At 36.1% G+C, this 12,643-nt stretch overlaps 1 long non-coding RNA gene across 3 annotated transcripts in view; it reads left to right on the plus strand.

The window, feature by feature from the left end:
• LOC107201140 overlaps nucleotides 1-12,643 on the plus strand; it is an 80,778-nt gene that overhangs the window by 48,997 nt on the left and 19,138 nt on the right. Inside the window, exon 3 of one of the 3 annotated variants that reach the window (XR_004496687.1) lies at nucleotides 11,593-11,721. The exons of the other annotated variants lie outside the window; for them this stretch is intronic. This is a non-coding gene — a long non-coding RNA (uncharacterized LOC107201140). The remainder of the gene's footprint in view (nucleotides 1-11,592; nucleotides 11,722-12,643) is intronic. 3 annotated transcript variants of the gene reach the window in all.

Raw genomic sequence — 12,643 nt, forward strand, 5'->3', positions numbered from 1 at the left:
TATTTAACTCTTAAATTGCTTTTAAGCCTGGGAGAGTGTTTTTCTTGTGATAAGTCAGTTTTTGTTTTCTGTATGGAGGGGTACTATAAACCTTTGCAGTCAAGGAAAAGCTGATTTCTCTGGATGGGTGTTTCCGCTCTGCTGGTTGTTTCCACTTAGCATTTCTAATGGAGATTCAGACAACCTAAAAGAAGGGAACTATTTCTTTTACTGCACAGCTGTGAATGAACTATGCAGAGCTGCAATAAAATCACAATTTTTCATTACTGTGAAAATAAGCAGCATTCACCAAGTCTGCAAAAGGGGCAAACCAGAGAATGTTGTTTCAAAGCTCTTTCAATCAATCTCTTCTCAGTGGTTGTGGCTTTGTTTTAGCCATTCTCTTCCAGGGGTTTGTCTGGGCAGCAGGGAACTCAAATAAGAGTTTTGCTCTTCATTTCAGCCTGTAATGAAGAGCTTCTTCTGAGAACAGCAAGAAACACAAAATGGTGAAATGTTTTCTCTAGATGTGAACTCTGGTCCACACCTGTTGCATATAAAGTGGGGAAAAGCTTTTTTATTATGAAGTGCCCCAGATTTTCTAGTCAGAAACTGTGATGTGAGCTAACTCCCACTGCCTTTGGATCAGAAAATAGGGTAAATGGGTAGTCAAATGTTTTAGTTTAATCAAGAACAATTTGAAAGAGATTCAGAGGATTCTTTAAAAAAGTCTGTGAGAAAAAATACACACCAATTCTATTTACAATGTTTGGAGATAAAAGACATAATTTTTTGAAGTCTAAAGGACTTGAAATATGCAGCTGATGTTTTGATACACAAGAAGGCTGATCGTGCTGGGATGATGTTTTATTACTACTGTACTCACTGAAAGTAAGAGGTGTGAAAAATGAAAATAAATAGTAACTACTATTTTTTAATATGTCAGAGTTCCTAGTTTTCATTGTGTTGGTTATATGAAATATCTAACATAAAATGACAACATAAGACTGACTAATAGGAAAATTTTAGGTTTTAGAATAACTTTGTATTTGTTCAGAAGATGTTACTAAATTTGCCTGTTATTTCGAATTTATTAACACAAACTGTTAGAAGAAATTTTTTACCAGTATTTGACCAAAAGGAAACTTTTGTACAGAGGAATTTCTTCCCACTCTTGCTATTTTTGTTGCCAACATTTGTCTTTTTTCTGTACCCATGATGCCACCCAATAGCTGTGGAATTGACACATTCCATTAGAACACGACTTATGCCAGGGTTAAGGATACAGATTTTGATACTTAATTTGCACTGAAATATTCATGGGCAAGAAATCACCCTTATACTAGATGTAAGTTTATTCCATGTTTGAAATCTATTTTCACACACACACACACACACACACACATATATATATATAAATGTAAATAAAATATATATGTAACAGCTGTATTTTAGCAATTATTTTTACATTATTATTACTTTTACTGTGAAATCATTAGTAAAACATTGCCAAATACTGGTACTGATAAGCAGAAAAAAAATCCTTCAAACTTTTAATCTCTGTCTTTTCTGCCTGTTAATTTCAGCTCACTTTCAAATGCTTATCCATCAATATTCCCATGAATTAAATATTTCCAGAGCTATGACTTCATGCCTGTTGCTCACACAGGTCACACTCACCTTGAATAAACAGAAAGAAAGGTCTTTCATGGATTCATTACTGCTTATAGCATTGAATATATCCCTTTCTTGATACTTAAGGAAAGTCTTCTCTTTTCATGGGTAACTTCTTGGTTTTATTTTAGAGTTCTGAGTGCAGTAAATAAATATTTATTTACAGCCCTCTTTGTATAATGCATATGTCTTAACAAAGGTAACTTTGAAAGTTCTGTGTCTGATGGGGATGGAATTAAAAATGAATACTTATGTCATGGCTGTTTGAAAGATCTGAGAAACTGGTATGATGCAGCCTGATCTAAGGAGCATTGTGCTCAATGAGGAAGGGAGATAATGAAAAATGCAGGATTAATGATCCTCTATTTCTACATTTCATCAGGCAAAGCTCCAGTGTGTACCTGGATACACATGCATTATTCAGAAAAACTCTTCCAAGTACTTCATTGCCATTAGGATGATTTTGAAGACTGACAAATATTTTTATTGAGTTTCTCCAGAAACTGGTTTACATTCGTTCCGTGTTTTTATAGGAAGTCAAAAGTGCTCAGCTTTAAATTGAGGCAATCAAAATTGTATTTATTCTTGGATTTCTATTGTTTTCAAGTATTTTCTCTAATGGAAAGCAATGTGGTAACCTGTAAGACAACACAAGTTTGGTGTATTTTGTTTTTTGGGAGAATACCACAGCATCCCACCTGACCATGGAGAAGAAAAGGCCTAATCAAACATCACAGCTCCATAATATTCAAAAGCTCCTGTGGATGGTAAGCAATCTCTTCTAAAGACAAACTGAGAAAATATCTCTCTGGTCTTTGCTGTTTGCATATTCATTGCACTTTTCTGAGACCATCACTGCCTTCTGTTTTGGAAGAAATTCTGGAGTCTTAAGATTTGTGTTAGGCAGTGAAAAGTCTCACAATGTATATATTTGAGTGTCATTTAGCACCTTAACTGATCTACACAGAAAGGAAATTCTCAGCCATGGTCTCTAAAAACCCATATGTTGTATGTGACTATTGGTGGTTCCCTCCTTAGCTGTTTTTATAATGTACTATATTCTCTGCAAAAGAAAGTAGTTAAACTCAAGAAAATGCCTAGTATTTTAGTAAGGAAATAAAGTGCCCAGTCCTAAGTCTGTCTGTTGTGTGTTAACATTCTATTAGAAGTAAAGCAAAATGCAGACAAACGACAGGATCCAAATACTTTTTGTTGTTGTTGTTGTTGTTGTTTTTTCTGGAGAATACAGCACTAATAAGTAGGTAGAGAAAAACTGCCAGGGTGTACTTTGTGCAGCTGCCATCTGGTCGCTATATAACACAGTTGTGGTGGTCAGGCAGGTGGTGATTAACCATGATTCAAAATGATGTTTCACAGCAGGCATCCCCAGCAGGGAAGGAAATGTGGCTTTCACAACATTCTGCCGGAATTCCCACACTGGGGAGAGTGAGGTGACACACAAGTGCTGTGGGCAGGAGGGACTGGGAGCACATGGGAGGTTCTCCTCCTTCGAAAATTATCTGAATCATTCAAATGTCTGATGGTTCTGTAGGCTTGTTCAAAGAGTTGTAGGATTAAGGATAAGGTGCCTTATGTTTAATTTTCATTGGGATTCACACAGATGGTTCTAGAACGCTGAGTATGTCATTAAACAAAGTAATAAAATAAGACCTTGATTCTACATAGAATCAGTCACTGAAAAGTAACATTTGTGCTGGATAGAAGTACAAGTCTTCCTCAAATTTCTCCATTTTGGAATCTGCAGGAGGTCAAGTATGATTAAGAAAATAACAGGAAAAAAATATTCTAGAAAAATCACAAATTTGTTAATATTTTCCCAGTATTTTCATTTTGGAACAATGGGTTAAAGAAAAGAAGAGGTAAAGATAAATGTAGAATAGAATACAATTCTGCAGTCTAGAAAAGCAGGAGTAATGCTTTTTACATTTTTTTTTAAACAACAACAGAACTTGCTGATCATCCAATCTGATGGAAAGTGAATCTAGCATTTAGGATGGAGAATATGGGCATTATTAATTTTAATACTATTAATATTTTCAAGTTGCAAACACACAAGTTCATATCCTCTTAGAAAAGGGGAAGTGTTAGTGTCATCCTGCACTGCAGATTCATTCAGCATTACGTGGAGTTTTGGTTGTTTGTGTTAGGGAGCTATCAATACACACTGAAGCAGACAAAGAACAGCAGAATGATCAGAGAAAGGAAAGAATATCATGCAAGAGAGTAAACAGGCTTGGCTTGTTTGGTTTAGCAAAACACAGATGGAAGGAGGGATATGATTGTACTTGATAAATATGTCTAGGGAAATACCAGGCTGGAAGCTATTTAATCTGAGACTGTGTTTGCACACAGAAAATTTTTATAAAGCTGACTATAAGTATATTTAGGATTGAAGTTCAAAAATGCTTTTGAAATGTGAGATATTCCAGTTGTGAAGGACAAGAAGCAATGAATACAAATTGAAATACAGAAAATTCCATTTAAACAAAAGGAAAAAAAAAATAAATATATATTAGGGTAGGTGAACAGCATTCCACTCTAACCTCTGGTGGGGTAGAACTGGATAGGTACATGTGTACTCACCAAAGGAATTCAAGTGTACTCAGAAATGGATCACATGCTCTGAGTGTTTTTCAAGTGGATGCCTTGGTTCAAGACAAGGCAGAGCATTTCAAAACACTCAACTCCCATCTATGTCAAACAGACACCTGATACTGAAACCAGTTGTCATGTCTTTAAAGACTATCCAGTGCAGGTAATATTGTATTTTGCTTTTTCATGGAATTTGACTTATAAAAACTGTCTTTGTTTGTTTCTTTTAATTTAGTAGCATAAAATAAATGGAAAATATTTTCTGAAAGACTCTAAGTTTGGTTTTTTGTTTTTTTTTTTGACTATTGCTTTTTACAACTACAGTTTGCTGACAACAAGCCCCCATTTTATGAAAAGGATCGAGGATTTGAGTAAAGAATCTTCTCATCTTGCTCAGTTATTATCTTACCAGATGTAACACTGTAGACATTAAAACAAAAAGAAATCACTAGGATGTTCCTTCTAAAGAAGATCAAGGCTTATCTTACAAAAACTGAGGCTGTTGAAAATGCATTAATTTTGTCAATCTATCTAAATTTTAAAAAACTTTCCTTCTAGTATATTAGGAAGGAAATGGTGTTGTTAATTCATTTATGCACATGAACAGATGGAGAGTATGTGTGTATGTATATGTGTATATATATACATTAAAAAGTAAACTTTATATATAAGAATTAATTCTAGAAGATGGAAATATCTTCTTTTTTCATTACAAGAATATTTTGTTGTCAGTTATCAAAAAGAATAATAAACCCATCTTTGTGGTTTAGAGTCACAGGGCACCACATCATGCAGCACACTGAGCTTGCATTTCAGAGAATTTTACCAATACTGCTGGCTCTTGTGTGGTCAGGCAGACCAGTGGATTGTGCATTCACAATTTTGCCCAGGGCAGAAAACAATCTTGATGCAAAAAGAAAGAAATACATGTGAGAAAGCTGGCAAAGATGCAATACACAGCTTTTTCTTTTCATTTTTTTCTCCTGCCATTGACCTCTTCTCTTTGAGAACTACAGCCCTGAGAATGTTTGCCACAAATCCTACTGATCATGTTTTCCTCCCCAGCAGTAGATTCTCATAACTTAATTTCTTCTGCTCTGGCTACAGCTAGGTATCATTTTTTTCCTATAAAACACTGCTTATTTTATTTCTAGTTATTTAAACTGGGATGTGCAGTGTGGAGTTTTGACCACTGATCTTCTTCTCTCACCTTCTTTTCCACGTACAGAGGTAATTTTTCAGTTCATTCAGTTGATGTTTTTTTGGACATAGTCAAAGGTTCAGTATTTGCTTTTTTCTAAGCTTGGTGCAAGGTAAATGATGAAGGCAAAGTTAGGTTTTCTTCCAAAGGACCAAGACTTAAAACAAAATCTTTATTTTCACAAATTATCTTGATGACTTTATAAGAGCTTGGGAGAAAACTGCACAATCAGATCTAGAGGGTTTTTTTGGTGGTGGGGGTGTTTCTGTTGGTTGTTTGTGGTTTTTATTGTTGTTTTTTTGTTGTTGTTGTTGTTCTGGAGATACTTCACTTGTGAGGATCTGAATATGCTGTTAATTTACAAAGGGTTTTATTTTTAATATTATGCTTTTTGCCATGCTCACTGAGTTAAGAAACCCTTTGTAGCAGCTCTGCATTCTAATTTATGATTTAGATAGACTCTATTTATTGCTCAGTTTACTTCATTCTAGGTCAACAGCTTTAATTAGAGTATTTTTAGCAGATTATGAAATACAAGTGCACACAGACATGAAAATACATTAAACAGTCCAATCCCAGCACTTAGTGCTACACCTCTTTTTTTCCTCAATAAGCAGAAACAGTTGCTTTTTCGTAGACATCACTAAGCATTTGTCATCTTTTCTTTCACTCAGCATTTCTCCCTGTCATAGTTTTGGTTTTATTCTACTTTTATTTTCCCTGTAAAGGCGTATCTCTTACTAGTAAAACTTAATGAAAAGTAGTTTTCAATCATGTTTCTGCTCAAAAATTTGTAATTATAATAGAAAGCTAAACTGAACAAAAGGCCTCTTCAAAAATATTCTATTCTTTCAATGTTTACATGGACTAGAGCTGAATTAAGGTGTTTCTATTACTAAGTCAAATGTTAGGGTGGGATGTGGGAATTACAATTTTGGCATGTAAAAATAGAACAGTTGGCTTTGATTTACTAACACGTGATGGAGATTTTTTTTTGTTACTTGACTTTGCCACTTGAGACATGTTTAGAAGGTCATATGCATAGGCTGAGGAAAAAAAAATATCATTTCAGTTTGGAAATAGGGACTGTGGTCCTTGAATAGACCCTGGGCTGGAGAAGGAAAATTTTTTATATTAATTCATCCATGATTATTTTTCAAGTGGAGGCCATTGTCTGCTAGTCCAAGGCTCTGATAAATCCTCAGTTCCTATGCTGATAGTGTTGCAGGCAAGGCTTTCTTAAACAAAATTCAGGCTGTCAGGACACTGCAATTTTTGCAAGGAATCAGGAGATACTGTCCACAGCTCAGGTTTTTCTGGTACTCAGATCTTGTTGCACCCACGCTCTGCCATCCATAGATCCCATCAAGCCATGTGGCAAAGCAGGACTGCAATTCCCATCCTGATGATCTGGGAGATGCTGTACAGGTAATGTTTTGTACCAGGCTGGAATCATTTTGACAGGGCTTAGGAGAAGGTTAAGTGGAGGACAAATTACCACTGGTCTCCAGCAGCAGTTAACACTGATCTTTATAACATCTTTATAGCAAAATAATATACATTCTGGCACTGCACTTTATAGATTCTGCATGGCAAGTGATAAAAGTTATGAATTACTTCTATCAGGCTTCATTTTTCCCTTCCTTTTAGCTAATATTACAAAGCCTGATGTAATTACCCATTTGGCAGCTCTCCTTGTCAGTCATCTGCTGATTCATAAGCCAGTCAAACAATATATTACACACCAGATCATCTGTGAGGACTTTGCTGGCACAGGGCTGGCATTGGATTCAGTTTTCAAGGGTATTTCAGCAGAATCAGAACTATCCACAGAGTTTCTGTGCCAGTCCTGTGTCCTTGCTGTACTCAGAGCTGTGGGATTCTAGGATGCACCTCTCTTGTTGCCCAAAATGACTTGTAAGCCTTTCCTTTCCTGTGCTTCTTCTGGCAGATGTTTGGCATCTCAGGAAATATGTCAGGTGTCGATTCTGCACCTGTTTTGGGAGATATCTACAGGCAATGTGGAAACCTACTGGTTCAGCTTGAAGGCATTTAGTTGCCTTTGTTTCCTGTGATTTGGTGGCCATTACATATTTGGGGCCCTGCAAATACCAGCAGAAATGTGTAAATTACAACATCAGGGCCAGGGAGAATTTTTTCTCATATTTTTAGCACTAAGATAAAGCTAGAAAACTTTGCTGAGCACCAATTATTGGCAGCCTGAAGTTCCCTCCTCAGCATCTTTGTCTCCTTGGTTCACTTCCCTGCTGCAGCTCCTCTCTTGGTGCAGCTCTGAGTCTCTGCCACTGATCATTCTCACTGTATTTTGTCCTTCCAGGTAATTAAACAATGTCCAGATAAACAAGGGACACTGCTGAGGCCTAGATCTAGGCCTAAAAAATGTAATTGTTTTCACAGATTGTTATGAGAATTGTTCCCTTTTGCCTTTTTACAGATCTAACTTCAAGGTATGTGGAAAATATTAACTAATGAGTATTTTTTTGCATTTGTGGGAGTGTAAATTTACAAATGATATTTTAAATGATAACTTATTTGCTCACCATTTTACTAAGTGGGTAGGAATTGAGAGGTGTTAAACAGTTACTCATCTTGGATTTATGTTTAAATATATGACCTCTTTTTGCAAAATTGTTTTGCAGGATTTTTCATGGTTATTTGCCTGTAAATAAAATAATAAAAAATCTCATATATATATATATGCACACAGAGATGTAGGAATAAAAAACTAGAATGACTTTGACTGGGGGAAAGAGAAATACTTGTCCAGAAGTTACACACATCTTATTCTGAAATCAGTAATATTCTAAGTATATAATTTTCCAATGTTTTATAAATTATTAGCTCAAATTTCCCTAGAAGTCATGGAAACTGAAGAAAAAAGTGCTAGAACATCACAGAGAAAGGTGTTCTCCCACTAATTCTGGACAGAATGCAGACAGAAAATGTTCAAAATCTTGGTAACATAATTTATTAATTTTCCTTTTTTGTAATCAAAACTGTGAAAACAAAATGGCCAACTTTCAAATTTATTATTATTATTATTATTATTATTAGCCAAAGAGCATCTGAAACCTGAAGGTCATACCCCTGTAGAAAAAGGACAGTCCTCAGACACATTGTGCAAACCACATGACAGAGGTAATTTTAGCATGAATATTAAAATAGTCAGTATTACTTCTGAACTGTAGAATCAGGTGTTAATTCTGCACTGTATCTGAAAAGAAAACATCTCTTGAAAACCAAGACCATTTCTTAAGAGGAAAGTGAAGCTTCCTGTACAAGACTGTTCATCTCTTTATGACACTGTTTAGCAGCAGTGGATGTAATGGCATTAATTTAGATTAACATTACCAAAGTTAGCACTCCATTGATAAGAATGCAAAAATTCAGGTTCATGTTGAGTCCTCCAGATATGACAGGACTAAGGGGTTGTAAATATAAAGGTTGCAGAATGATGAAGGGCTGGATGGACTGAGTTAAAATCTCAGCAGTTGTGCTTTTCTGCCACATGCCCATCAGCCAATTTTTTACAGGACATTTGGGCTGTATCACACTGCTTTTTTAATGCTGGAGGAGTAACTGATGGGATTAAGATTTTCTTCCAACTGGAAAATTCTCCATTAGTTCAGCAGGTCATAATTAAGCCAAAATGGCATTCCTATTCTCTCTCCAGGAAGAAACTGATACCCTGACTCCTGTGTTCACCTCTTGCTCAAGAGAACAGCGACTATAAGCTGCTTCACACCAGCCCCTTATGGCTCTGGGCATTGAATTCTGGTCTCTGTGGTGCTGGAGTTTTCTGCTTCCTATGGTCTGAAACTTAGATAAATTCAGTTTATTAATCATTGGAAGAATTTGGTGCTGTGAAGTTGTGCAAAACAGCAGCAATAAAAATTGAACATGTGCTTGTATTGCAGTGTTATAACTGAGACAGTGAATCAAACTCTTATGTACATGAACACGAACAGAGCAGTCAGTATGATCCTCTCTCTGAATGTGAAATGAGTAAGAAACATGTGTCAAAGTTTTCCTCTCATTGATGTCAAAGAAAACGGGAAGTATCATTGAAGTTCTGAAGACATAGTTCCTTTCATTACAGGCCTGAACACTGTAATCTACAATTTATTTCCCCACATAAAGCTTAAGAAGTGTTGAAATGTGTCTCAAAGCAGATGATCATGATCCAAACATCAGAAATCCAGATTAGAAATGAATAGTGTGTGTCTAGAAATGAGGGTTGCTAACATCTAGAGCACCTTAGCTCATGATTACTTCTTAGATGACCAGTTACTTCCAATATTTCTAAGTTTTTGGGGTGTTTTTCACATGTAAATATGTGCCTTTGTCTTTTATGCCTGTTGTAAAGCATTGATGAACTCCAGCCAGAAGAGTGGTGGCACTTCATAATCATGAAGCTAAGCTTGCTGCTTTTTAGTTGCTTTTTCTCTTGTTCTCTGACAAACCAAGATTTTTTTATTGAGATCTGTTCTTGTGAATCCTATTTCAGGATTAAATTTGTTATGCTGTATTTGGATATTCCTGGAAAGTACTTCATGATACATTTTTGAATCTACTGTCAAATTGCAAACACATTATTTTTGTGCATTCTGCAGCATTAGACACCAAGTGTGGCGAAGCCATTTCTAACAGACTTGAATTCAAGAGGCATCTGCTTTTTACTCTTTTGGCATGAATGTTGTTTTTAGATACAAAGGAAAAATAACAAAAAAAACCAAAATAAGGAGCTGGTGGCAAATTCCAAAGAAAGTTTAAGTAATGGGTTCTGATTAAGTCTTGGGAGTTTTGCTTCACATTTATATTTGATGTCATCCACTCATTAACTGTTATATTAGCAATAGTTCCAGCATGGCTGGAAGGAAGGTGAGCTATCTTCTTTGCCATTATCATTGACTTCCATGCACAAGCAGGAGTGTCAGTGGAACACAATCTGTTTGTGCAAGCTTCCTTATTAATTTCTCATTCTTAGGAGAGTATTATTAACTATATTTCTAGTGCACATGGCCAGCTGATATTCCTCACAAGAAATTCACTTTCCATACATAGGACCCAAACCAATGGTCATGGGCATCAATAGGAGATATTGTGTTTATTTCAATGGACTTTGGATTAGGTCCTGATTGCCCTAAAACTGTATTGTCTCTGTTTTCATTTCATTTAATCTCTATAACAAAAGGAAAAAGAGAACATTTTCAATACTGCCATTCTTATTAAAAGACATGCTTTCCACACTTCATCCTGCTTTCCACAGCTTCTGCTGTAATATTCCATTGTGTTTTCTTCTTACTCTCTGGAGTTCTGTGGGTGTGAATAGAAAGGAATCTGGTGCTCATGATTTGCTTGGTGATAGTTGAGCTCTTGTAGGTGAAGTGGAGCAGGGGTGCCAGCCATTGTGGCACTAGGGTCCAGCTTCTGACAATTTTGTCCAGCAATGTCAGCTTTGAAAGTAAATACACATTTATAAGCCTCAGGAGGGAATTTCCTGAGCACAATTATTTCACAGTTTATACTAACTTTCTATTTTTCCTGTAGAGTGCTTCCCTTTCTTGATCTGTTTGTGTGTTCTGTGTTTCACCACCAAGACAAACACTTAAAATCAGATTTGTAACAGTCTCCAGAACACTGTCTAGATTCTCCCTAGAATAAATTTGCATGTTGTCTTCCGGGCAATTTTTTTTTGTTCTGCTCTCTGTAAAAATATTTGAACAGGTGCTTCTTTCTTTTTCTACTGCATCTCTTCAAGGCAGTTACTCTTTGTTTCTCCTGTCCCTGATTTGCATTTCCTTTTGGAGATTTACCAAACAAATGCAGTACAATCTAACATCAATAGTTCCCTAGTTCTCCTTCATTTCAGTCATTTTTCCATTAGAAGGACATGATGGTTGGTTTCCTAGCTCATCTCATTTCACATCATTAATTAAATAACCTAGTATATATGCCTATTTTTTTTTTAATGAAATATTAGAAAGTTTAAATATTTCTGTCTGCCTTGTATGTCTAAGATGCTCCAGAGATGGGCAATATTTTTGCTGATTCAACACATAGGATGATTTTTTTATGACCCAATTTTTTTCCCTTTCAATTAGGACTTTGCTGGTGAGTTCAGACAGCGAGGTGTTTTTTCAGAAAGCACATGAGGAGGAGAGAGCAGCACTTCACTGAACGAGCTGTACAGCCCTTGGTGCTGCAGCTCAGACCTGGAGAAGCCTTTACAGGTGGGTGGGCGGCTCCCAGGGCTGTCCCCTGCAGAACTGCTGGATGCACCGATGAGTACATTCAAATTTTAAAGGTGTCAAGGGGAGGACTAAGGCATGGAAATTATTCCATAAATCAACTCCAGGAATCCAGTTACAGGCCACAGAGTTACTGACTTAGCAGTTTTACCTAAACCATTGATTCTTGAGAGCTTTAAGGATAATTTGCTTAAATCAAGGTTACCTTAATTATGGAAACTTGATTAATTGCTGCAGTATTTCAGCTTTCTTGAAACATATTAATCCTAATAGAGGCACCTAAGTACCAAAGCCTTGACAAATACCTAGTGTTGTGTATACAGCACATAATTTATGATATCGATGTTGTAGGTGTTACATTCAAAGACACATTGTTTCCACCAAGTGTTACTGCACCATTTTATATGGTTGTTTGTGACTGGCCTAGAAATGTATATAACATATGAAATATAATGCAGTCAGATACTCAGGAATACATTGTGCACTGCTTGCAGAAGTGAAGCACAAAATAAGCAAGAAAGAACTAAAGTTGACTTTGATTGGAATGTAGGCGAGTAGTGTAGATCTGCACTCCATGTAGTTTAAACAAAGTGGAAAAGCAATTTATAACTAAATACAGTACTGTGTGTACTTATCTGAAATTGCAAAATAGAGCTGCTGGGTTCTGAAGTTCAGATGAAATTGTACAGTGTTCTTTGTCTCCTACTCATTTCACTTAATCTCTTCTCCCAAGGGACCAGGTGGCTCAGGTCCTTAACAATGAGATCTGACACTTTTCCAGTTTTTGGTGGTTTTTTTTTTCTTTTTGGTGACACACTGAAAGCATTTTAAAACTGTGCTTTAATTCTGGATTGCCACTCAAAAGAAGAAACTGTTAAGCAAGGTAAATGCTTTATAAATATTC

This window comes from Parus major, chromosome 3 (assembly GCF_001522545.3).
Source record: "Parus major isolate Abel chromosome 3, Parus_major1.1, whole genome shotgun sequence".
In the NCBI taxonomy this organism is placed as follows: Eukaryota; Metazoa; Chordata; class Aves; order Passeriformes; family Paridae; genus Parus; species Parus major.